The sequence below is a fragment of the Eptatretus burgeri genome, chromosome 4, assembly GCF_056783735.1.
Source record: "Eptatretus burgeri isolate ZD-2024b chromosome 4, Ebu_testis_v1, whole genome shotgun sequence".
Taxonomy (NCBI): Eukaryota; Metazoa; Chordata; class Myxini; order Myxiniformes; family Myxinidae; genus Eptatretus; species Eptatretus burgeri.
In genome coordinates this window covers 63,789,612-63,813,319 of record NC_140964.1, presented here as the reverse complement: position 1 = coordinate 63,813,319, position 23,708 = coordinate 63,789,612, and the positions used below count along the sequence as shown (strand labels likewise).

The following is a 23,708-nucleotide window of genomic DNA, read 5'->3' as shown; positions in this document are numbered from 1 at the left end:
TGACCCCGACGTTTGACTGTCAACAGGAGGAGTTTTCAAATTTGTTTTCTCCTCCTCATTCTCCTCACATTTACATCATTGCTGTGATTGGTCTGCTCAGCCCATGTGACCCCGACGTTTGACTGTCAACAGGAGGGGTTTTCAAATTTGTTTTCTCTTCCTCATTCCCCTCACATTTACATCATTGCTGTGATTGGTCTGCTCAGCCCATGTGACTCCAACGTTTGACTGTCAACAGGAGGGGTTTTCAAATTTGTTTTTTTTTTTAAGTTCAATTTAAATTCTGTTTTCACTTTTCACAGTCGCTTCGGTTTATTCACACTCGGCTGCATCGAGATTTGTGAAATTTGAATGTTTTGTACCCTCGGTCTGTGTGGAATGCATTGCACCTGAGGGGAGGCTTCCATTGGCTTCCATCGCCTTCCATGCCACCTCACGAGGCTATCTTAAGTTCTATTCCATTTCTGTTTTCACTTTTGGGGCCTTCTGGTGAAGTTACAGTCTTAACGTAGATAATTTTCATAAAATCCGAGCAGAAACACACTTTTCATGAGGAAAATGTATTAAATTCAAATAACCATCGGGTATTGAAATGAACACCACATGCTTTCTGTTCACTGCTTGACCTCATACCATGTCCCCCTGGAGGACTGCTTATCGGTAGCGTCTATCCGATCTTGGCTTATATTTTCAAAGGTTTCGTGACGTGCTCTGTAAGTATCCAAAGTAATTCCGGCAAAAAATGGATGTTTTAAAATGGTGTTAAAACATTTCATCGGACCGCGAGCTGGCAGATCACGTGACGCCGTGCAGTCGTGCAGGCAACATGGCGCCTTATCTCGCGAGAGATTGAACTTTTCCGTGGTCCTAGGGTCCTTTCTGTTGAATACCAACACTTTGTGGAGAAAGCCATGATTTAGAAGAAATTAGAGTATTTATTTAATGGCTGTGAGCACGGGTGTGAAAATCATGTGGATGACGTTGGAAATAAATTTCTCTGGAGAATGGAGGTCTTTGCTTCGAGCGGCCTCGCACGTTTATATTGTCTGGTAATTGGCTGCCAAAGTATCAATATCATTTGGTAATCGGCTTTCATTCAACGTCAGGGTCATTCATGGTATTCAGGTTTTTTGGGGGGTTTTTTAATGATGTCATCATTGCGTATGTAGAACGCTACATCCAATCAGCATGAACACTTTTGAGGGTCATCTCAGGATAAATTGGTCAACAGAAAAGAAATTGATGATGTCATAAGTCATGTGGTTCGGCAGCCATGTTTTCTTCCTTCTTTTTTTTAACCTGAAAAAAATCTTCTCCGACAAAATGGCTGAACACATCGAGGTGAAATTTTACAGCTATGACAGTCTATCCACGAGGAACAAAAAGTTCCCCACCTACGATGTGATCGGTCACATGGTTCAACAGCCACATTTGATTAAAGGGAAATATTTTTAATAAAAAATTCTTTCTCTCGAACCGCGGCATCAATCGATGTGAAACTTCAAAATTACCATCTCATAGTGATGTGGAATATGTTTTAAATTTCAATGTGGTTTGTTTTTGGTATTTTTGAGTGAGGCTCGTTTGGCTGTGCCTGGATTGGTTTGGGGGTAGAGAAGTAGTCAGTTGAAATGCGAATCCCATCCAGGTTCCTCCTGATGACTTCATCTTTGCTTTTTGCTTGTTCAGGTTCCTTCTGATGACTCCGATGCAGCACTGTACCTATTCGGTCTTTCATTTGATTTGAATTTAATGGTTTTTAAAATCCCATTCTGAATTCAATTAAATAAAGAGGACGTAATGGGTCTGTGCATTGAGCTCGTTTGAATTCATGCATTGCATTCTGCTGGTGGAAAAAAAGCGAAGTACAATTTGGCATTTTAACGATCTCCCGGTTTTATACCTCAGCGATCTATTCTGGTGTCTTTATCAGCATCGGTAGTTATGAAAACGCTCAAATGAGAATAAAAGCCTTACGAATGTACTCGACAGCAAAATTTTCAAAGTGTAATTTTTACAGATTTACCTCAGAAGTGTAGATAGAGGTTTGCCACTGGAAGAGTTGGCTCGCACCCAGTCCTTCTCAAAATAATCCTGTGTGGGGTAAGTGTTCCATGAATACCATCTAGTTGGTTCAGGTTGTCTGCAATAACTAGCCTACTCTTAGTGAATGACTCTGGGATCTTTAACATCCACCACTAAGCAGTGTTAACAGATGGATATTTTGTGTGGTTGTCCTTCAAATGGACAGCCCACACATCGATGCATTACCTTGAATGCGAAACACCAGGATGACAGTTTATCATTGGGTCGAGATTGAAACCCAGGCTAGACGGCTCGGGTGTGAGTAAGCATACCTCTCGGCTATCCCGACATTGGATACTCTTGATAGTCAGGGTATAACTAGAACGTCACTCGGTAGAGCACATACCTCTGCCAGGCTGAAAACTTTGTTTTGTATCCCATTGATAGGCTGGATCTGCATCCGGACCTTCAACAAAATCTAATCGGCTTGTCCGTGTCACACACCCAACCTATCCCCCAAGTTTTGTCCGTATCCATGCATAACATTTTAAGGTCTGGATGCAGATCTGGCCTCTTAAAGACGTGTGTCTTCGAAAATATTAATTTTATCGATTTTACCTTTAATTATTTTAATTTTTTTTTAATTTGATGTCAAAATGCACAACTGATGAAAAATTGGATGTGGGAGATGCACTCCGAGACCAGTCAAAATCGTGATTTACCCACCACAAATTGCAATAGTAATTATTCATGTTTTTTTCCACTCCAAATATGTTGAAGAATGACATATTAAAAGTCACCTTAAATCGGAGCATTGGAACATTTCCATTTTGACCTCAGTTTGAGGCAGCATTTTTCCACAAATATCATAAAATAAAATTTTGGGGTAGGGTCTATATTTATGGTAATATTGTGAACAATTCAAAACTTATCCCTAATATAGAGGCATCAACAGATTCATAATGAAAATACATTTCTAACAATACCATATGTAATGGTATTGACCTAAGATTAGTGTTTTTTTAGAGTTGATAATGTTTGGAGAATCTGACCAAAATAGTTATTTTTGGATGTATGACCATTTCAGATTTAATTCCCCACTAAAGATAACTGAATGGTCTATTTACTTTGTCCTATGTTATTGTGGTTGCCATAGAAGATACAATAAATGTACTAATGATTGAAAGGGGCTGAGGGCTGTCAATTAAATATGCATAGGGGAGAGAGAATCAGAAGGGTGTGGGGGTAGGGCAAAAGTATATCCAGGGGATAGGTGAGAATTCTGAAAAGGTTCTCACTCGCATAAAAGTTTGGAACATCTTTATTTACAATTCTAATCATGTTTTTTTTTTTTGTTTCTTTCTCAGGTTGAAGTAATCTATTAAAGATGGACAAGTGTGTCTTCTGTAAGGAACCTCTATTGAGTGGACAAAAAAACTGCAATATTAGGTACCAAAGGATGTGAGTAGAGGAATAATGGGGCTTCTGAGGCATCCATGCAAATGAATGGGGAAAATGGGGAAAACTCTGAATCAACCCCGAAAAAGCCTAAAACAGGAGACTGATTCCTCCCCCTCCCATACAAATGAATGGGGAAACCTTTCTGACTCAAGGCCCATCAGGTCAAAAGAGGAGAATTATTTTCTCTCCCCCCTCTGACTCTCTGACTCTTGGTCCATGGGGTCAAAAGAAGAGATCGATCTCTGCCCATTACTTACTGATTTCCTTTTATATTTTCACTCCACTCAAAGAGTGATCCAATAAATATTTGTCCATGTTCTATTCGAGGTAATAAATTAATTTTCCAATTACATTCATCACCATTGAGTATATTCACAAATATTATTTTAGAACTTAGTTCTTGGTTTATGTCTTTGTTGAGCAGAAATAAAATGATAAAGTTCTCTCAATGTTCTTGTTTGTCCACCTCCTGATCCACACATTATTTTTCATAAGCCACACCCATTTTCTAGGCCACGCCCACGTTCTCTAAACTCCGCCCACTTTCCCTAAGTCCTGCCTACTTTTACTAAGCCCCATCCTCTTTTGTGAGAACCACCTACTCTTACATCATTTCCAGTTAATCTCTGACTCACAAGGCTTTCCTGTTGTTGACCATGGAATTTCCAAAGGAAACTACACCCACCAGTCTTTCTATATAAAGGCTTGAAACCCAGAATGAATTTAAACATATTTTTACTTTTACTGAGAATGGACTGCTGTGCTGAGCTTGAGTGGGATAACTTTGGAGTTCCTTGGAGTTCTACGACTTGTATGGAACTAAACCTTCAAGTTGATGAACTGGATTCAAACCTCTTATCTATTGAGGTAAGATTTTCTTTTCCTATTTACAGTTTGATTTAAACATATAATAATTTAATAATTAAATCACTTAATTAATACACTAATATTTTCTCTCACAGGAAATTGTATCAGAAATACAAAATGAAAATACTGCTTTTTCCACAACTTGGGGTGAAATTGTTGGTTTGGTTGAAGACCTTATGAGCGACCAAGACCCACAGAACGAGCACGACCTTGATGACCCAACCAAAGAGACCTTGGAGACCCGCAAAATCCTGAAAAAGAGTTTTACATCGATGGTACTCATTGTGAGTTATCAAGACTACCCACTGAACAAGTTATACCTTGATGAGCCAGAATACAAGTTTTACCAAGAAGACTCACAAATTTCAGACATTTTGAAAAATGGAGATTTCCTTGATGATCCACAGTTATACAATGTGAGATCTATCACCGAAACCCATAAAAATTGAAAAAAATGGAGTTTTCCTTGATGATCCACAGTTATAAGATGTGAGATCTATCACCGAAACCCATAAAAATTGAAAAAATGGAGTTTTCCTTGATGATCCACAGTTATACGATGTGAGATCTATCACTGAAATCCATAAAAATTGGAAAAATGGAGTTTTACTTCATGATCCACAGTTACAGTATATTATGTGAGATCTATCACCAAAACCCACAATATTTCTGGAAATTGTGGTTCTACCTTGGAGTCATGGATAGATGGTTATATTTTTGGAAACTTGAAATGTGGGTTCTGGCTTGATAACTCACAATGTGATACATATCTTGGAAACTCAACAGGAATGTGGTTATACCTTGGAGACTTGGAAAGTTGGGTTTATGTTGGAGACTTGAAATGTGGTTTCTACCAAGAAGACTCTTGGGGATCGAAACCTATCGATGTAGTTCTTTGTTGGATGGTGCTTGATGAGAGCAATATCAAGAAAGTGCAGGAAAGTTCTTACTCCCCCTTTCTACTTCATCAAACCTGAAAGCCTTAAAAGACAGAATTGGAAGAAGAGAAAAAAAACTATAAAAAAAATCTATATATTAATACTGAAGGACCGATTTTGTGCACCTCCTTGCGGTCGCATCATGTTTTTCTCGGTACTGTGACCTGGACTGAAAGAAACTTCCTACCTGTAAGAGTGCATCGCAAATAGTGCCAATAGTCAAACTTCAACTCTGAAGCAGAATAAACACTTTTTGTTTTACATTCGTTTACATGGCGACGTGTGACGTCACCGCTGAGAGGCGTAAGGACGACATGACATCATCGGTTATTCACTGACGTCATTACATCTGTCATCGACAGACCGTCACCGCTGAGGTGTAATTCCACTCGAAAATAGCATCTGCAATGTAAAACCCTCTTCTGCACATGCTGACTACCTCAGAATGTGAATTTGACACAAAAAATGTAACAAGAAACATTGTATCGATATATTAATACTGAAGGACCAATTTTGTGCTCCTCCTAGCGGTCGCGTCACGTTTTTTCTCGGTACTGTGACCTGAGAAGTTTTGGCACGGTGTTTGTACGTCAAAGTAGACACGTGCACAAATCATGGGACTTCTTCACAAGGAGTAGTGTACATCAAAAATGTCGTGTACAAGGACGTTTTGTAGGCCTCATTAGGTAAGGCCATGGAGTACATCGACTGGGATCCGGCTCTTACAAGAGACACCACTGGTTGTCATAGTGGGCTCATGGAACGGAATCCGTCTGTGACAGGGTTTCGGCTCGTATATATTGTTAGTTCTGGGAAGATGATGCAGGAAGGTTCTTACTCCCCCTTTATACTTCATCAAACCTGAAAGCCTTAAAAGACAGAATTGGAAGAAGAGAAAAAAAACATAATATATATTGTTGAAATACGTGTTTAAAAAAAGATATTGTGTTGGGCGAGGGTTGGGTTGGGGTTGAGATTTTGAATGTGAGGGTTAGGGTGGGTTAGGGATGAGTTGGAGTTGATTATGCCCCCTGTTATATTATCACACACACACACACACACACACACACACACACACACACACACACACACACACACACACACACACACACACACACACACACACACACACACACACACACACACACACACACACACACACACTAAGCCTTGCATATGTAGTTGAGGATTCTGTGTTTGGGGTTCACAGATCTAAGAACGTCCCCCTTGACACACAATATATATATATATATATATATATATATATATATATATGTATATATATATATATATATATATATATATATATATATATTTTTTTTTTTTTTAATTTAACTCTCGGCAGATGCCACCTGTTATACACCTCGGACTTGGTCCTCGAGTGTCCATAAAGGTGTATAGTAGAGGGGAGTGAAGCGCCAACCTATTCTTCCCATGTGTATTATCTGCTAAGTTTTGTCTTTTGTAATTCCTGTGAATAAAATGAACCTAAAATCTCTTCCCCTTCTAAATCATATTCCTTATAAGTCCAAGGAACTGTATCTATTACATCAACAATTTTAAAAAGTTCATTTGTCCATCGCTTTGTATAACCTTTTTCAAAATGAGATTTCCACCTATATATTCCTACGATATCACCAACTTTGAACTTAGGTTTTCTGACATTAATCTCTTTTTCATATTCTAATTTTGTAAATGTTTCTGATGGTTTCGTATTCGTTGACGTGTGAATCGTGCCATTATACTTGTCGACAATATCCTGAATAAAAGATGACAATTGTTGAGAACCGAGTTGTGTGAATTTTTTATATAGTCTCTCTTTTAAAGTACGATTAAAGTGCTCAACAACAACGGCTTTTCCTTCATTAAAGGTACTGTACAATGTAATACTATTATTTTAAAGAAAATTCATAAATGTCTTGTTATAAAACTCTACCCTCATCAGTCCACAATTTTTTTAGGTTTTCTATTAGTTTTATTAAATATCTGTTGAAAGGCTAACATAAGAGTATTGCCTGTTTTGTTTTTTAAAGGGACAACCCACGCATATCTACTCCTCAGATCGATAACGGTAAAGCAGACTTGTACCCCTTATCATTATTGAGTTCAATCAAATCAGCAGACCAGATATAATCAACTTCCTTGGAATAAACCTTCCTTCTATGAAACTTTGTGAATATTGGTTTATGTAATTCATCAGCTAATTGTTCTTCAGTCTTAATGACATCATTAGAGCCTATAAGTTTTTTGAATTTCCAAGCCCAAGTTTCAATTTAGTACTGATCATCTTCTTCATGATGAACCTATCAACTTTTTCTCTCAAGGTTGGATATTGTATCAGAGACAAATTATACAACATTTCTCTATCAGCTTCATGCTTTTCTTCCAAAGTTGTGGTATTCCCATAATCAATATCGTGCCTCATGCACACTTCATCAACCCTATTGATGGGTTGACTCCATGGTTTAGGATTGTCTGTATCATCTAATCTTTTATCCAAGTTTGTGCCTGGACCACAGAAAGAATACCCTGGTAGATGTAATTCCCCTGGTATTCCAGTAATTGTAAATTTACTTCCTGATAAAAACTTTTGTATATCTCTTCCACGTTTGTGTTTGGAGATAAATTGACTCTTGTTTTTTTGAACCAAACACCGAACATATGCCTTTTTGTATAACCTTGTTATTTTTACTTTTAAAATATGAGATTTTTTTATTATTTGTTTTCTTTTTACATTTGAGATAATAACTAATTTATTTATGAGAAAAATTCCTGCAGAGTGCAAAAACCTTTTTAGTTTCCAACATGCACATTTGAATCTTAATTTTTAAAACATAAAGAATCCTAAGAAAGGTCTTTACTCCCTCCACAATTTATTAAAGGAAAAAAATGAAAAACTTTAATCAAAGTCAATCACACCAACATCATCAATAAAAACAATGTCACCCGCAGGGTGACCCGTATCTTGCCAAAAGGTGACCACGTGTGACTTCTTTAAGGTCACACTGAGGTGAACAGAGCTGCTATCCACCAGGAGCGACTCCTTGAGGAATATCTGCCTACGAGAGATTCCGATGAGAATCGTTCTACAGAGTAACCATGAAAAATATGCGTTTGCCTCATAACATCACCAAATGACGTCATAATGTCTCAAGCTTGACATATCTAGAAAGCACTCATCGAGGTGTTCAATTTGAGGTACTACATGATATGGTTCCTAAAACTTGAAAATTTGACCTTGGGGTCAAATATGTTTGACCTCAGGCGCTAACCATGAAGGTCAAGGCCAATCGCCACCAAAAATTAATCAGCTGAGCGCCAGACCATGAAGTATATTCCCATGAAGTTTGAAGACGACCCGATCAAAATTACTCAAAAAATAAGGGTTTCGTCGACTCCCCTGATTTGCGACAGTGACCTTGACCTTTGACCTTGACCTTCAAAATTTTGTGCACTGAAAGCGACCTCTATAAGCCTCTGATATGCGAAGTTTCAAAAATTTCCAATGATAACTGTGCTCTGCAGAATTTTTTATACGTGATTACAGACAAACAAACAACAAAAAAAACATACAAGCTGACTAACATATCTTGCAAAAACTTCGTTTTGGCAAGATAATAATACAAGCTTTATCTCCACTTTCTAATTTAATATCTTCTCCCTGAAAACGATGTTAATATTCTTGTCGAAAATATTTCGAATGGACATCAATTCTTTGTTTTCCTCCTCAGTGCATTGAGATTCATTTATTTTCTGTTATACCCCCAATCTTTTTTTAATCTTACTGGTTTCTATATTTTTATATTTATTTATTCACCCTCTTTCCTCTCTCTCTTCTCTCTTTCCTCCTTCTCTCTCTTCTCTCTTTCCTCCTTCTCTCTTCTCTCTTTCCTCCTTCTCTCTCTTCTCTCTTTCCTCCTTCTCTCTCTTCTCTCTTTCCTCCTTCTCTCTCTTCTCTCTTTCCTCTTTCTCTCTCTTCTCTTTCTCTCTCTTCTCTCTTTCCTCCTTCTCTCTCTTCTCTCTTTCCTCCTTCTCTCTCTTCTCTCTTTACTTCTTCTCTCTTCTCTCTTTACTTCTTCTCTCTTCTCTCTTTCCTCCTTCTCTCTCTTCTCCCTTTCCTCCTTCTCTCTCTTCTCCCTTTCCTACTTCTCTCTCTTCTCCCTTTCTCCTTCTCTCTCTTCTCCCTCTCCTCTTTCTCTCTCTTCTCCCTCTCCTCCTTCTCTCTCTTCTCCTTTTCCTCCTCTTCTCTCTCTTCTTCTGACTCAGTTTCTTCAACTCCTTCCTCATCCCTTACTATCCTTGAATCACTTACACCCCATAGAATATCATACATATATTCATCAGGATTTCTTGTTATTCCTGTATCCAAAATCTTTTTTTTTTACAACAGGAAACCAATAACATTTCTTCTGGATTTCTAAAAGAGCCTTACGTTTTCTCAACTCAATAATTAATTCATTATTTAACATTTTAATTAAATCTAAAGTTGTCGGTTTATCAACATCAGTATAAAGCCAATCTTTTATTGAAAATACTTAATTCTTATATTGTAGAACATATTTATTAAAATACTGAATACCCTTTTCTTGAAGGTATGCTTGGACACAGAAATGATAATTTTCTTGAAGCCTTCTTGCTGTCATTTATGTATTAGAAATATATGACAGAATAATATGATGACATGAAACACCTCCCCATCTTCCCATAGTTAAATCATTTTGTATTTCTTTACTTTTATATAATCCTGTTTTTTTCTGTTTTCATGATAGAAATTAGGGCAAAACCATTATTACATTTACCCTTATTAAATTCTTGTATTTCTTGTTTACTAATCGTGCTTCCACAAAACTCATTCTCTGCACCAAGTGGATAATATTCTTCGTTACGAGACTGATTTAATTGTTTTCTTCTTCTAGGTCTTCTAGGTCAATTTTAAATGACCAATTATACCCTAAATCATTCATATCATACCCCCATTGTTCTATTCTCATACAAACGATATGCTCTTCTTAATAAAAAAAAAATTATTTTAAGTGGAACTGTGAATTCTGTATGACCTGGAGATAAAATCAACACTTCTGTATCTTTGGAATACACGGCCGTTTTATTTAAGGATATATATATATATATATATATATATATATATATATATATATATATATATATATATATATATATATTGTGATAAATCACTTAATCTCACCAAGTCATTAGCGTCAGTCGGACTTGGATAATTTATTAATTTATAAGCATTTTTCATATTAATATTTTTTGTTATACTATATTTCTGTCGTTCAGCCTGTGCCTTTGCCTTTGTGTAATAATTTGATAAATCAATATCCAGTTCTTGGGATACACCAAAGATCAAACCTTCTTTACCAACAGGTCATTTATATTAGATTAAAAATAATATTAAAAAATTTATTTTTCTTGAGTTGAAATAACACATATCGACATAATTGACCACAACACTTGGAATTTAATTCTTGGACTTGAAATGTTTGATAAACACCATTCTGAAAGAATTTTATGACTTCAACAGGTGGTGGAAGACCAAAACTATCAAAATAATATTTTTCTTGACTATTAAAAATACAAACCCAATGAGAACCTTTCCCATTATTATCTTTTAAGTTCATAATAATATTCTTTGTATGTTTAGGCACGTTTGTTAATTCATCTCTCATACAAATAACCACATTATGAATTTTTAATTTCTTACAATATTTGAGAAGTTGTAAATTTTATGTTGTATTCTTTCCAAATTCTTTAAGCCACTCCTCAATGCTCATTTATTTATGAGAAAGATATAATCCATTACTCCTTTTAGTTAATTTTACACCTGCTTGTGCGATAGAAGAAAGCATATCTCCAACTAACAATCTCGCTTTATCAGGCAGACTTTCACGTTTTTCAGCAAAATCTACAATTGCACCACTTCCACTAATTTGTTTCTCCAACTCTTTGTTATGTCTTTCCAATTATTTTTGAGCTCGCAGTTGAGCCTTCCTTTCGTTGGAAGCTTTCACCGCTGTTGAAATACCACCCGTCAATGCTCCAGCCGCACTAAAACCAGCAAATAAAGGAATTAGAAATGGGAGAATTCCTCCACTCGTCTCTCTTATTGAATATTTTTTCAACATTGGTTTTGACTTTTTAATTTTAAGTGAGCCAGTATCGTTCAACATTTTCACCTGTTCTCCTGAGCAAAACATCAATTCTTACTGCTCCTTTTCTCTGAATTGTATTAACGTTAATCGTACAAGGTTTTTGATTTTGAACACAAAATGATAGTTTATGAATATTGATTTGATTAACATATACCCCAGTTGGCACTTTACTGCTCATTTATTTATCAAAATATTATGTGAGACTAATCATAACACCATTATCTGTATTAATCTGCAATTCTGTTTCTTCCAAAAGCAAACAATATGTATCAACGTATTCACTCTCTTCTCTTTCAATGTATAGGGAAGTATCCACTCCATTAGACTTTATAGTTTCCTTTTGAGCACTCAGATCAAACGCATAGATTGTATACAAACTTTTAAATGCTGTCATATCCAAAATAGGTTCTTTATTTCCATTACTTTCACACACCTTTTGGTAAGACTTGTATGCATCAGCATAATCATTTTTTTCCCCAATTAATTTCCAATCTATCTCGTGGATAAAATGTTCCATCTCGAGAAACACGAAGTTGTTTCACCTAAGCATTATCACTCAATGCATTATTCTTATCAGTAGCAGTATCACCATCTGGTTTTTAAAAAATGATCCACAGATATCGTGGCTTTTCTTCCAGAACACCCAAATTCCACGTGTAAGTGGTTTGGTTCAGTTTAACGTGTTGACATCTTCTTTTAAAGTATGATATATTGAGTGGTTTCTTTGAGTTGTCTTCTATTCAACATCTCTTCTGTTTTAAGATTAGGAGTATATTCACGAATATACCAACTCATTTCATCAATTACAAATTTATTCTGATCACCAAAAGCACGAGCAACACCAAAAAAATCTGTTTTCATTGTCATTCCTTTGTCGTTGAAATTTAATTTTAAGACCATACAGAACTTTATCATGATCACAAAATCCAAATATACCTTTAAGAGGAACTGCCACAGTAAAACTTTTTACTGCTTTTGCATCATAATTTTACATTCCTTTCTTTTGACTATATCCAGGGTCTGTGTTTTTTCCCGTTGACATATCAGGAATAACCTTCGACAGCACCCTTTCCCATTCTATCACTGAATGAATATAGTGTAAATTTCATCATTTCAGATACAGCAGAGACATAATCAACTGCTTCAACTTCTTGTGTTCCAATGTAAAAAAAAAAAACACTATCAAACATTTTCCAGAAGAAATCATTGACTTTTGTGTTATTCCCAGCCTTGGTGAATGTAAATTTACACAACAACAAACTTTCGGATAGATTCAAATAAGTTTGTTGATTATTTATTCCAAAAATTTTGTACCATTTGCATTCCAGTCTGTTCCAGTTATTGCATTTACCTTGAAGTAATTTTATTTTTTGGTTGAGTTTGAGATGACTTTGGTATCATCCAAATCATACATACTATCAATATTGCTTCCATACTTGTATTTATTTAGGAAAAAAGATGTTAAAACTTTTGGAACCCTGACCCAAGTATTTGAATTATTTTCTGTCATTCTTGGGGAGACAACTGAGTTTTGCCTTTCTTAATTTATTTTATTGCCTGTAATTTATAAGATTCCTTTTGGGCATCTTTTATACTCTTTATAGCACCCGATACATTTCCCACAGCAGAAGCAGTTGTACCAATTTGGTCTTTATGTTTAAGAATAGTTGAACCTATACCCATTAGAGTATCAATTATCCCATCTCCTCTAAATTGATGTCCAACACCCCTTTGTCTCTTAGGTTTATAGTATCCTCTACCAAGATACATACCTTCACCCTTGTAGTATGGGGAAAGGAACATCCCATCCCCTATAATTATTTTATATTTTCCCAAATCGTGTTTCCTCACAATAACCATCGCATTTATTTATTGGAAAACTTCACGTAGATGAATTCTGATGGATATAACTTCTCCATTAAAATAAATCATACGATTATCTTGGTCGGTTATCCTAAAATTTATTCTGTATATGGTTTTTTCCTGACACAGGGAGATAAACCAGATTTTTGGGTTCCATATTCAATTTATAACCAATTGGGGTTGAGTATGCGCTGAATGAAAATATTGTATTTGTTCTTATTCCATCATTGTAAGGGCCATCAATCAAATCGCAGTGAATTAATACCGAATTTATTCCTGAGGATATTTGAATGACATTATCACTGTAAAACATCTCATTAGTTTCAATCTTTTTTGAGGAGAAACCCAAGAACTCTCAAAATGAATTATCAATTGTGAAATCAACCTTGTAGTTATTTTTAAGTTTACTCGTTGATTTTGAAGTATGTTTTTGAATATCTATGACAATATTTTTGGTCCATCGCCCTGTTCTTTCATAAGACGAACAATTTCGGAAGATATTTGAGAAATCTCATATGCTCTAGCCTGATGTTGGCTCAGTGGTTAGGGTGGCGGCTTGGGATCCGAGGGTCCTGAGTTCAAGCCTCGTTGCCCGCTGAATTAATTCACCAGGGGGTTGACTCAGCCTGCCATCCTTCCGAGGTCGGCAAAATGAGTACCAGCTTGCTGGGATGACCGAGTCATTCAAGTATCCTGCGTCAGAGTGGCGACCTGTCCAGGATTGTGCCCAATAGCCAAGGAGACTGCTTCGGCAGCACCAACGCTCTGTACAGAGTATGGTCCCAATGGACTGGACTCATATGCTCTGGGTGAAACTTATCGTTTTGTATCCACTTCCCGGATTATAACAAACTTGTCATTTTTCTTAGTTATATTAAATAAGGTATTATAAGTTTCCATGGACAATAAAGACACCTCATATTCTTTTGTTGTGCCAAGTTGTAGTGGGTATGGGAATGAAGATGTGTGGTCGCTTGTTGTGAAATTAAAACTAAGGATTGTGCTTCTCATCTTATTTAATGAGATAAAATGTCTTTATGTTGGTATTTATTAATTATTTTCATGTTCATCAACTGGTCTAAAATGGCTGATGCTTCATTAAAACAATTGTTCTTTCCAGCCTTCTTACTACCTAACAACAATAACAGTGTATTTACTAATTGTGATGGGTCATTTGGAAGAAAACTAACACCTGAAGCAAGGATACTTAAAGCCTGAATAATGTGTTTCTTCTTCTCATTCTTCCTACTTTTACCAGAAAGACTAACCCTATAATTAACAGGGTCCAGCAGATCAATACATATTCTATCATCATTATTTTTCATATCCAATGGTTTATCAAAATACTTTGATTCATCCCTCACAGTTGAACCTTGTCTTCCATCTTTTGTGAGAAGAAACATTAATCTCGGAGTTAGTTTAACAGCAGGTTGAGCAGAACTCAAGAACCTTAATTAATCATTAAATATTAATACCTTTTCTTGAACAAGATGAAATATTGCTGGTTGTTCTGTTGGAATGAGTCCTGCTTTGGTTTTTGAATCCACTGAATATTCATTGTTTTGAAGAGCATTCACAATATAATCAGGGGGCTGATTAATCTCTTCCAGTTGTTGAAATAATCCTTCATCATCATATTCTAATTCTCCTATATGCTCTAATTCTTCCTACGTCATTTCACTGAAATCTTTTAACATTTGAAGTTTTTTAGGAGTATATTCTATTGTGGGAACTGTGGAAACATCTATAATTTTTTCTTGGGAAGTTTTTAAAAGTGGTTTAAAAAATTTCTCTTGTTTTCTTTCAAATGCTTCTTCACCCGTTAGTTTCTGTCTGCGTTTCTTCTTTATGTCTTCCTGTTGTTTTACAACTTTTGAAACCAACTCTTGATGTTCCTTAAATCTTCATGCTCTTTCTTTCGCATCCATGTATTTATTGGAAAATATCATTTAATGAATTGTAAAGATCAACAGGGAAATTTTCCTTTTCTTCATCATCCAAGTCGATGTGTTCAAATAAATCCTTTTCTTTGAATATTTCATTAATTTCTTTATTAACATTAATACGAGTTGTAATTTCTTCTTCACTAATACTTGCATCTCTGCTTTTCATATGTCTGCGTTGAGTTTCTTCATCAACATCAAAACCGAATGATAAATTCTTGACCCTGCTCAGATGTTTAATAATTTCTCATTCCTTCTGGATTAGTTTCTAATATCCCAAGACCACCAGATTTTAGTTTCTTTAACTCACTCTTACAATGTGAATATTTTATTGTACCAAGAGAAACCTCCTCAAATATTTGACCTTCATTCCTCATTCGCATATGTTCCTCCACTGAAATATAGTGATAATCTTCACCTTTTACTTCTCCAGGTCTTATTGCTCTAGTTGTTGTTGATACAATGCGTATCACGGGGTGTTTTTAAAGTAAATTTACAATATTCTCATTTGTACTATCCAAGAACCTTGATTTATGAAACTTTTTCCAGAAGCAGGTTTACCCACAAGATTTATAATAATAGTTGTCATTTATATATGTAATTGTTAATAAAACAAAAAATATATCCCTTAATATCTCATCTTGTTTCACAACAATATATTTTTATTTTTCAGTCATGTGCTTCATGTAATCCCCAAATTCCTTTTTACTACATAATGTGGAACAATTATCTCTCCAAAAATTGTTTATATCTCTTGAATTTAACTTGAATAAAATAAAAGTATTAGCATTGTTTCTGATGGAACGACGAGGAAGTTGAAAGTATGATTGACTAAGATAAATACAATTGCAAGAAGAATGTCTCCCTCTTGTGTAGTAGCTGTCCATTACCGTTTGGTTTCTCTCATTAACACAATCATCAAAGATAACGAGGTTCTTTTTTATTTATCCAAATCTTGGGGAGATGGTATATCATCCGTATTATCACAAAGAATACAAGTTATCGGTTTTGATTTCTTTTTATATCTGTGTATCACAAAATAATTGTATTATATCTTCAATGGTATAATCATTTAGATTGTTTTGAAGTTTAAATAAACCGATTATATCTTATTTTTGAAGACCAGCATTAAAACCTTGTGAGAGTAGTTGATACTCAGGTTGAAAACTCGACTTTGTGAAAATTATTAAATTATCATAATCTAAAAAGTTGGGAGTCAGGAGCATCTTCAAAAGTAAGCAGGTTTTTCCCCATCCGCTTGAACCAACTATGAGACATCTTAATGAATTTGGAAGATTTTTATGGTTGTTAAATTTTATCTTATTTTCCCAAATGGGTAAAAAATCATTCATTTATATATTTGGAAAACAGGTCATTTAATTTATTATTGGCTTTTTTAGAAACTCTATATTTTATCCTAAGTTCAGGTTTAATTTCAAGATAATCCATTATTTTATTTATGCAATATCTTGGGTTGATATATCCCTGAAAATGACAATCGTGAATAATATATAACAACAATCCTTTGAACATTTCTCTAATACGTTCAGTTTCTTCCCTTGTAAGGAAAGGTGCGTTATCACCCTCATACTTTACATTTATTTCTCAAATAAATGACCGTTTTTACAGCCATTTTTCCCTGCTGTGCAGGGGTTTGGCTTTTTCTTGAGGCAATGTTTTTTTATGGCCGGATGCCCTTCCTGACGCCAACCCTGGTCGCCTCTTACGACACACAGGGATATGGTTCACCTATTCTAACCGGGGCATACACCGGGACCAGTACACTGGCACTCATTTCACCGACCTCGGAAGGATGACAGGCTGAGTCAACCCCCTGGTGTTAATTCAGCAGCCAACGGGGCTAGAACTCAGGACCCTGGGATCCCAAGCCGCCACCCTAACCACTAAGCCAACACCAGGCTTATTTATTTCTCAAATCAATCTTGCAAAGTAATTCATTTTTGGTGTAAATCTAAAAGAATTATTTTCCTTTTTATATTTTTTATTATCATTAATTAGAACATAATCACAGAATATACATTGTTTATTGGCTTTTGACTCTGTTTAATCCCCGTCTTTCACACACAGGACAATTCTCAAATTTGTCATATGGAGAATCAGGGGATTCAAGAGGCTCAAAATCTAGCATATTTATGAAGTAAAACTTTACTGAAACTAAAATTCATCTTCGGTATCATCTTCGGTACTTTCACAATCATGTATAAAACTACTTTCATAACCATCGTTTGAACACAAACTCTCAGTATCATAACTGTCGTTTGAACACAAACTCTCGGTATCATAATCTTCAAAATCTTCAGTTGAATAATGACTCATATTTAATCAGTCGAAAAAAACATTACCATCGATATCTATGTACTTTTTTTCATTAATAGATTCAACTACTACATTTTTTTACATTAAAGGTAATTTTAAAATGATCCTTAACTACTATTGAACGAAATGTCATTTCACCTGATATATTAACATCCTTTATTTCATCAGGATTTATATCTTTACGGTTGTTGAAAAAAATACAAATTTCTCCTTGCATATTACAGATGGTCTTATCTTTTCTTTCTCAAGCTTCATCCATAAGGTTTTTATTTTTTGATACTTTTTCTTGTTTCATTGTTTTTTCTAGTTTTGAATATATTACCAGAAGGAGAGGAGAAACTTTTGTTGGAGATACTCTAATTGATGTTCTTCCAGATATACTAAAAGCCCTTCCACTGAAAGAAATTGAAGAACTCATATTATTCACCAGAATTGTTTTTATCCAATAATTGTTAATTTATCTTTGTTCAATTTTATATCCTTGACATATTTCTCAGTATCTTTTACAAATGAAGAGATTGATTGAAACTTGTCTTTTGTGTCTTGATACATTGTATTTATTAAGTGAAAATAGTTGTTGGATCTATACATTAAACTAAATTTTCATCAAGAACATTTTATTTTAAGCAAAGTTTAATTATATAAATATGGTGAATACAACGTACTGCGATGTTTGTAATCATGAATATAAATATTATAAAAAAAACACCTTCAAACCAACAAACACACATTCAATCTTTTCAGACAAATATCTCCACTTGAACAAGAAACAAAACATTGTTATAGATGTGATAATGATATTCTTAAAAAGAATTATAAGACATCTTCAATCATGCAAACACAAGAACAATGAAAAAAGGGAAGCTAAATTCTCCATTGAAAACACTGATGGGGATTTAAAGGGCATATAAAAATAAGATTGTTTCGTTTTCAAGACCCTGGACCATCTTCAATCATGAAAGCTGTTGATATGGTTAAACAAAGTATTGAAACTATAATTAAAAACACATTAAGTGAAACGAAAACTTTTAAGTTTTATATGGGAGTAAAATTGAAAATGGTAAGACAAGCCGATGAAACTACTCCCTATATGAGGATAAACCCTCACTTTATCTCATCATTTCAAGATTTTGTAAGATGTGATGTTTTCGATGATCTCCATGGACAAGAACAAGATGTTGAAAACACTGTAGTAGGTAGTGGATTTACGATTACAAAAATAATCTTTTTAGATATACACATCTTAAAATCAGATCCTCTTCAAGCTTCTTCTTATATTGATTTACCAAAAGAGATAAAAACTTAAGAAAGCAGTTGTTAATATTCAAAACAAAGATAATCAATGTTTTCTATGGTCTGTTCTTGCTCACTTACATCCTCCACAATGGAATCCTGAAAGGGTTGAACATTATCAGAAATACGAGAATACATTAAATGTTAAAGATTTAAAGTTTGCAATGTCATTGAGAGATATTCCTAAATTTGGGAAAATGAAAAATCTATCTGTTAATGTATATGGATCAACAGATACAAACAAAGTTCAGATGTTAAAATTTTCAAACAACTTTAAAAATGATCACACATTGACCTTCTCCACTTGACTTCAAAGGAAAAATCACATTATGCCTTCATCAAAAAATTCTCAAGATTAACCAAAGAACAACTATATAAGAGAAAATGTAAAACGTATCCTTGTAAGAGATGTCTCAACTCCTTTCACACAAAAGAACGATTAAATCAACATTCGAAATATTGTTGTAATCATAAATCAACCGTAATCAATTTACCAAAAGCAGGTTCAAACGTATCATTCAAAGATTTTAACAAATCTATAAAACATCCATTTGTGATATATGCTGATTTTGAAAGTATCCTTTTAAAGATAGATACTGTTTCTCCAAATCCAAATAAAATCCTTGTGGTTTCTGTTATTATATCAAATCAGCTGTTGGTGATGAATACAACAAGTTAAAACTTTATAGAGGAGAAGATGCCTCAGAGGAGTTTGTAAGATGATTGGAAAAAGACTGTATAAGACTAAGAGAAATAATTGTGAAAACCTATAAACCAATGTCATTAACAAAGGGAGAGAAAAAGGAATTTAGAAAGAACAAGTCTGAAGACGACGATAGTTCACGAGCGGTATTTGATGATGTAGATTGTTTCAGAAGTCAAGGATGAGACAATGTGATAATGTTTGACCAAGTTATACAAATGATCAACATGATGTGGTACGAGTGACAGGTTATTAGCTACAAAATGTCGAAAACCTGGTTTCGTTCAACAACTTCAAAAATTTGACCTTTGCATAACCTTTAAAGGTCACAAAACAATTTTGTGGACATTAAAATAAGGAAACATGATACGTGCTTTTGCTTATTGGAGTTAGTTCGTCGAAGAAGGTCGAAAACCCAGTTTGATTCCCACAACTTTGAAAATTTGACCTTTGTGAACTTTAAAGGTCAAAGGTCAAGGATTATGACAATAAGAAACAAGATATGATGATGACAATATGTCAAGAAACAATAACATTTGGTGCAAAACTTCCTCTGGAACATTCCATGAACAATATAACACCATATAGGCTATATGGCATTTCACACTCCTCGGATTATCCATACTTTGATGAAATCGGTGTAAAAACAAACTTGAAGGGGGCGCCATGGGCAAGGTGTTCGAGATAGAGCAAAATGGTTTCAAGACTTTAGGTGGGGAATGACCTCAAGATTATGCATAAAAAATATTGTCATCCCAGCTCTCAAAGTTTGGGTGGTCGTATTTTTTTATGTCAAAATTCGCAATTTTTAAGTTCGTGACCTTGACCTTGGGACGAAAATGAAAAATCGAGCTCCGTGGGGCTATGCAGGTGCCATTAGGCTAACCAAATACCGAAACCCCTGCCAGATTCGACAAACCCCTCGGAGAAGATGGATTTTTATGTCAAAATTCGCAATTTTCTAAGTTCGTGACCTTGTGACCTTGACCTTGGGACGAAAATGAAAAATTGAGCTCCGTGGCGCTAAGCAGGTGCCATTGGGCTAACCAAATACCAAAACCCCTGCCAGATTCGACAAACCCCCTAGGAGAAGATGCAAATTGAAATCGGCTACCCGCTAAAAACACAATTCGCAATTTTCTAAGTTCGTGACCTTGACCTTGGGACGAAAATGAAAAATCGAGCTCCGTGGGCTATGAAGTGCCATTGGGCTAACCAAATACTGAAACTACAGCCAGATTTGACAAACCCCTCGGAGAAGATCATTTTTATGCCAAAATTCGCAATTTTCTAAGTTCTTGACCTTGTGACCTTGACCTTGGGACGAAAATGAAAAATCGAGCTCTGTGGGGCTATGCAGGTGCAATTGGGCTAACCAAATACCGAAACCCCTGTCAGATTGGACAAACCCCCGAGGAGAAGATGCAAATTGAAATCGGCTACCCCCGAAACACAAAAGTTTTTTTGGGTGTGGCTCCACCCATAATGGGCGCACCACACCCATTCTCAGAAAAACATAACTCGATCATGATATAAACCTCCCACCAAAATTTTATCAGGATCGGATCAAAACCCATGGAGCTATGCTCGGGACAGACAGACAGACAGACAGACACACAACAATAACGAATATAGTGGTCACTTATTTTTTTTTCGTGAACCAACAGTATCTGTCATATTTGTGAGGAGAAAATTGAGGGAGACGTCAAGGTTAGGGATCACTGTCATCTTACTGGTAAATATCGAGGTCCAGCTCATTCCCATTGTAATCTTAATTTCAAGCCTCCAAATTTTATTCCTGTCTTTCTTCACAACAATGCTCACTATGACACACATCTATTTATAAATGAACTTTCAAAGACATGTGGAGATATTTCTGCCATTCCTAACAGATCAAAATACATCTCATTCACAAAAACAATTCATACATCACCCATAACCCATATCAGATTTCTTGACACATACAAGTTTATGTCAAGTCCATTATCTAACTTTGTATCAAATATTAAAAACTTCCCGAGTCTTAAATCATATTTCTCAAATCAATAAGAGGTTGATCTCTTATCACAAAAGGGAATATATCCGTATGACTATATGGATTCATTTGAGAAGTTTAAAGAAACACAACTTCCTTCAAGGAAAAGTTTCTATGGAAAGTTAAATAAAACTCATATTTCCGAGAGAGATTATACACAAGCTAAAAAAGGTTTGGGAGAAGTTTGGGAGAAGTTTAATATAAAGACAGCGGTGCAAATTAACATTTTTATCCACCGGCCAGCAGGGTCGGTGACTAGAAAAAGTTACCGGCCCAGCAGAATTTCTACCGGCCAGATAAAATAAAGACAAAAGTCACAAATTTGATATCAAACACTTTTAATATACTCACTTGTACTATTACAGTACTGTAGGTGGCCTAATTAACTTTGACAGACTCACTGTCTTTATGAACTGGCAACGAACAAAAATCATTAATAATGGCAACAAATTCATCACTCAGAGTCACAATTCAATCTGATTCAGAATGGGAGAGATAGACTGACTCAGAATCACTCTCAGAGCCACTATCTGACAATTCTGAGTCAGACTGTCAGGTTGACTTTGGGTGCTACGTCGAGTACTACACGCTTGTTGCAGGTGGGGTTTTGGTGGTGTACATTCCGTGCAGATCAGCGAGGCTGGTTTCCAATAAGTTAAAAAAAAATAGAATTTTATTTTGGATGCAGAATATAATGAAATTCGAACACAAGGACGATGACGCCAAGACGTTTGTTACAGGTGGGGTTACATGTTTGGGTGCTACTACGCGCCAAACCGTCAAATCTCGCGCAATCACGCGTGATTTGGAACGAGATGAAAACAGACAAAATGGCTGCCGCAGAATTACCAGTGATTTCTACGGACAAAAACAGTAGTTCTAGTTGAGAAAACTAGTAGAGAAGCTAGTACAAATTGTACAAAATAACAGGAATCACCGGTGATTCGCTAGCCGGGCAGGTAAGGCAGTATTGTGTACCCACCCAGCACAAAAGTTAGGCGCCATTGGCGACCGGGCAGCCGTTAATTTGCACTCCTGAAAGAATCTTGGAGTCATGATTTGAATCTTAAAACTGATGTATTGTTACTGGTTGATGTGTTTGAAACTTTTAGAACAGTCTGTCATAATAAAAATTCTTATGGATTAGACCCCGTTCACTATTACACAGCCCCGGGCTTGTCTTGGAGTTCCATGTTAAAAATGACAAAACAAAATTTTGTATTGATCAGTGATATAGATATGCTTTTAATGGTGGAGAAGGCTAAAAGAGGAGGAATATCTCAAGTATGTTCCAAGAGATATGCTCAAGCAAATAAATATCTTCCTGATTATAATAAGAATGAGGACAACTCTTACCTGATGTATTATGATGCTAGCAATTTGTATGGGTGGGCTATGTCTCAATCTTTACCTTATGGAAAACTTAAATGGGTTAAAGAAAAACATTATGAAAAAGTTTTACTTGACATTGTAATCTCCTCTCAAAAAGAATTGGATGAAGCTGAAGTTGGATATTATTTTGAGGTTGATTTAAAATATCCAGAAGAACTTCATAACAAACATAAAGACCTACCTTATGCCCCTGATAAAGAAAGTCCAAGAAAAGAATGGTTAAGTGATTACCAACAGTCATTTAATATAAAAGGTAAATCTCCAGAAAAACTACTTACTACATTAAATGATAAAGAAAGTTATGTTTTACATTAAAGGAACTTGAGACTATTTATCTGCTGGGTTGAGAGTGAGGAAAATTCATAGGATTTTTGAAATTGAAACAGTCATTGGTTAAAGAAATATATTGATTTTAATACAAAAAGGAGAACAGAAGCAAAAACAGATTTTGAGGACTTTTATAAATTAATGAATAATGCTGTATTTGGAAAGACTATGGAAAATGTTAGGAATCAACAAAACATTAGACTTTCTACATCTTGGAAACAGGCTTCAAAGTTAATTAATAGACCAAGTTTTGAACGAGCAGAGGCGTTTTCAGAGAACTTTTGTGCTATTCATTTGAAAAAAAGAGTATTGAAATGGATAAACCGATTTATATAGGAACATCAATTCTTGACT

General features: G+C 35.3%; 2 protein-coding genes and 1 long non-coding RNA gene across 6 annotated transcripts in view; 2 read left to right on the top strand and 1 right to left on the bottom strand.

Annotated features, from left to right (window-relative positions):
- Positions 1-23,708, bottom strand: part of CLXN (calaxin) — a 108,659-nt gene that overhangs the window by 51,013 nt on the left and 33,938 nt on the right. The window lies entirely within an intron of this gene.
- Positions 1-23,708, top strand: part of LOC147028219 (glycylpeptide N-tetradecanoyltransferase 2-like) — a 40,968-nt gene that overhangs the window by 3,827 nt on the left and 13,433 nt on the right. The gene's annotated exons all lie outside the window — the stretch shown is intronic.
- LOC147028220 (uncharacterized) lies at positions 3,393-6,422 on the top strand. The gene is made up of 2 exons (XR_015057471.1): positions 3,393-4,353; positions 4,449-6,422. It is a non-coding gene; the product is annotated as an uncharacterized LOC147028220 (long non-coding RNA).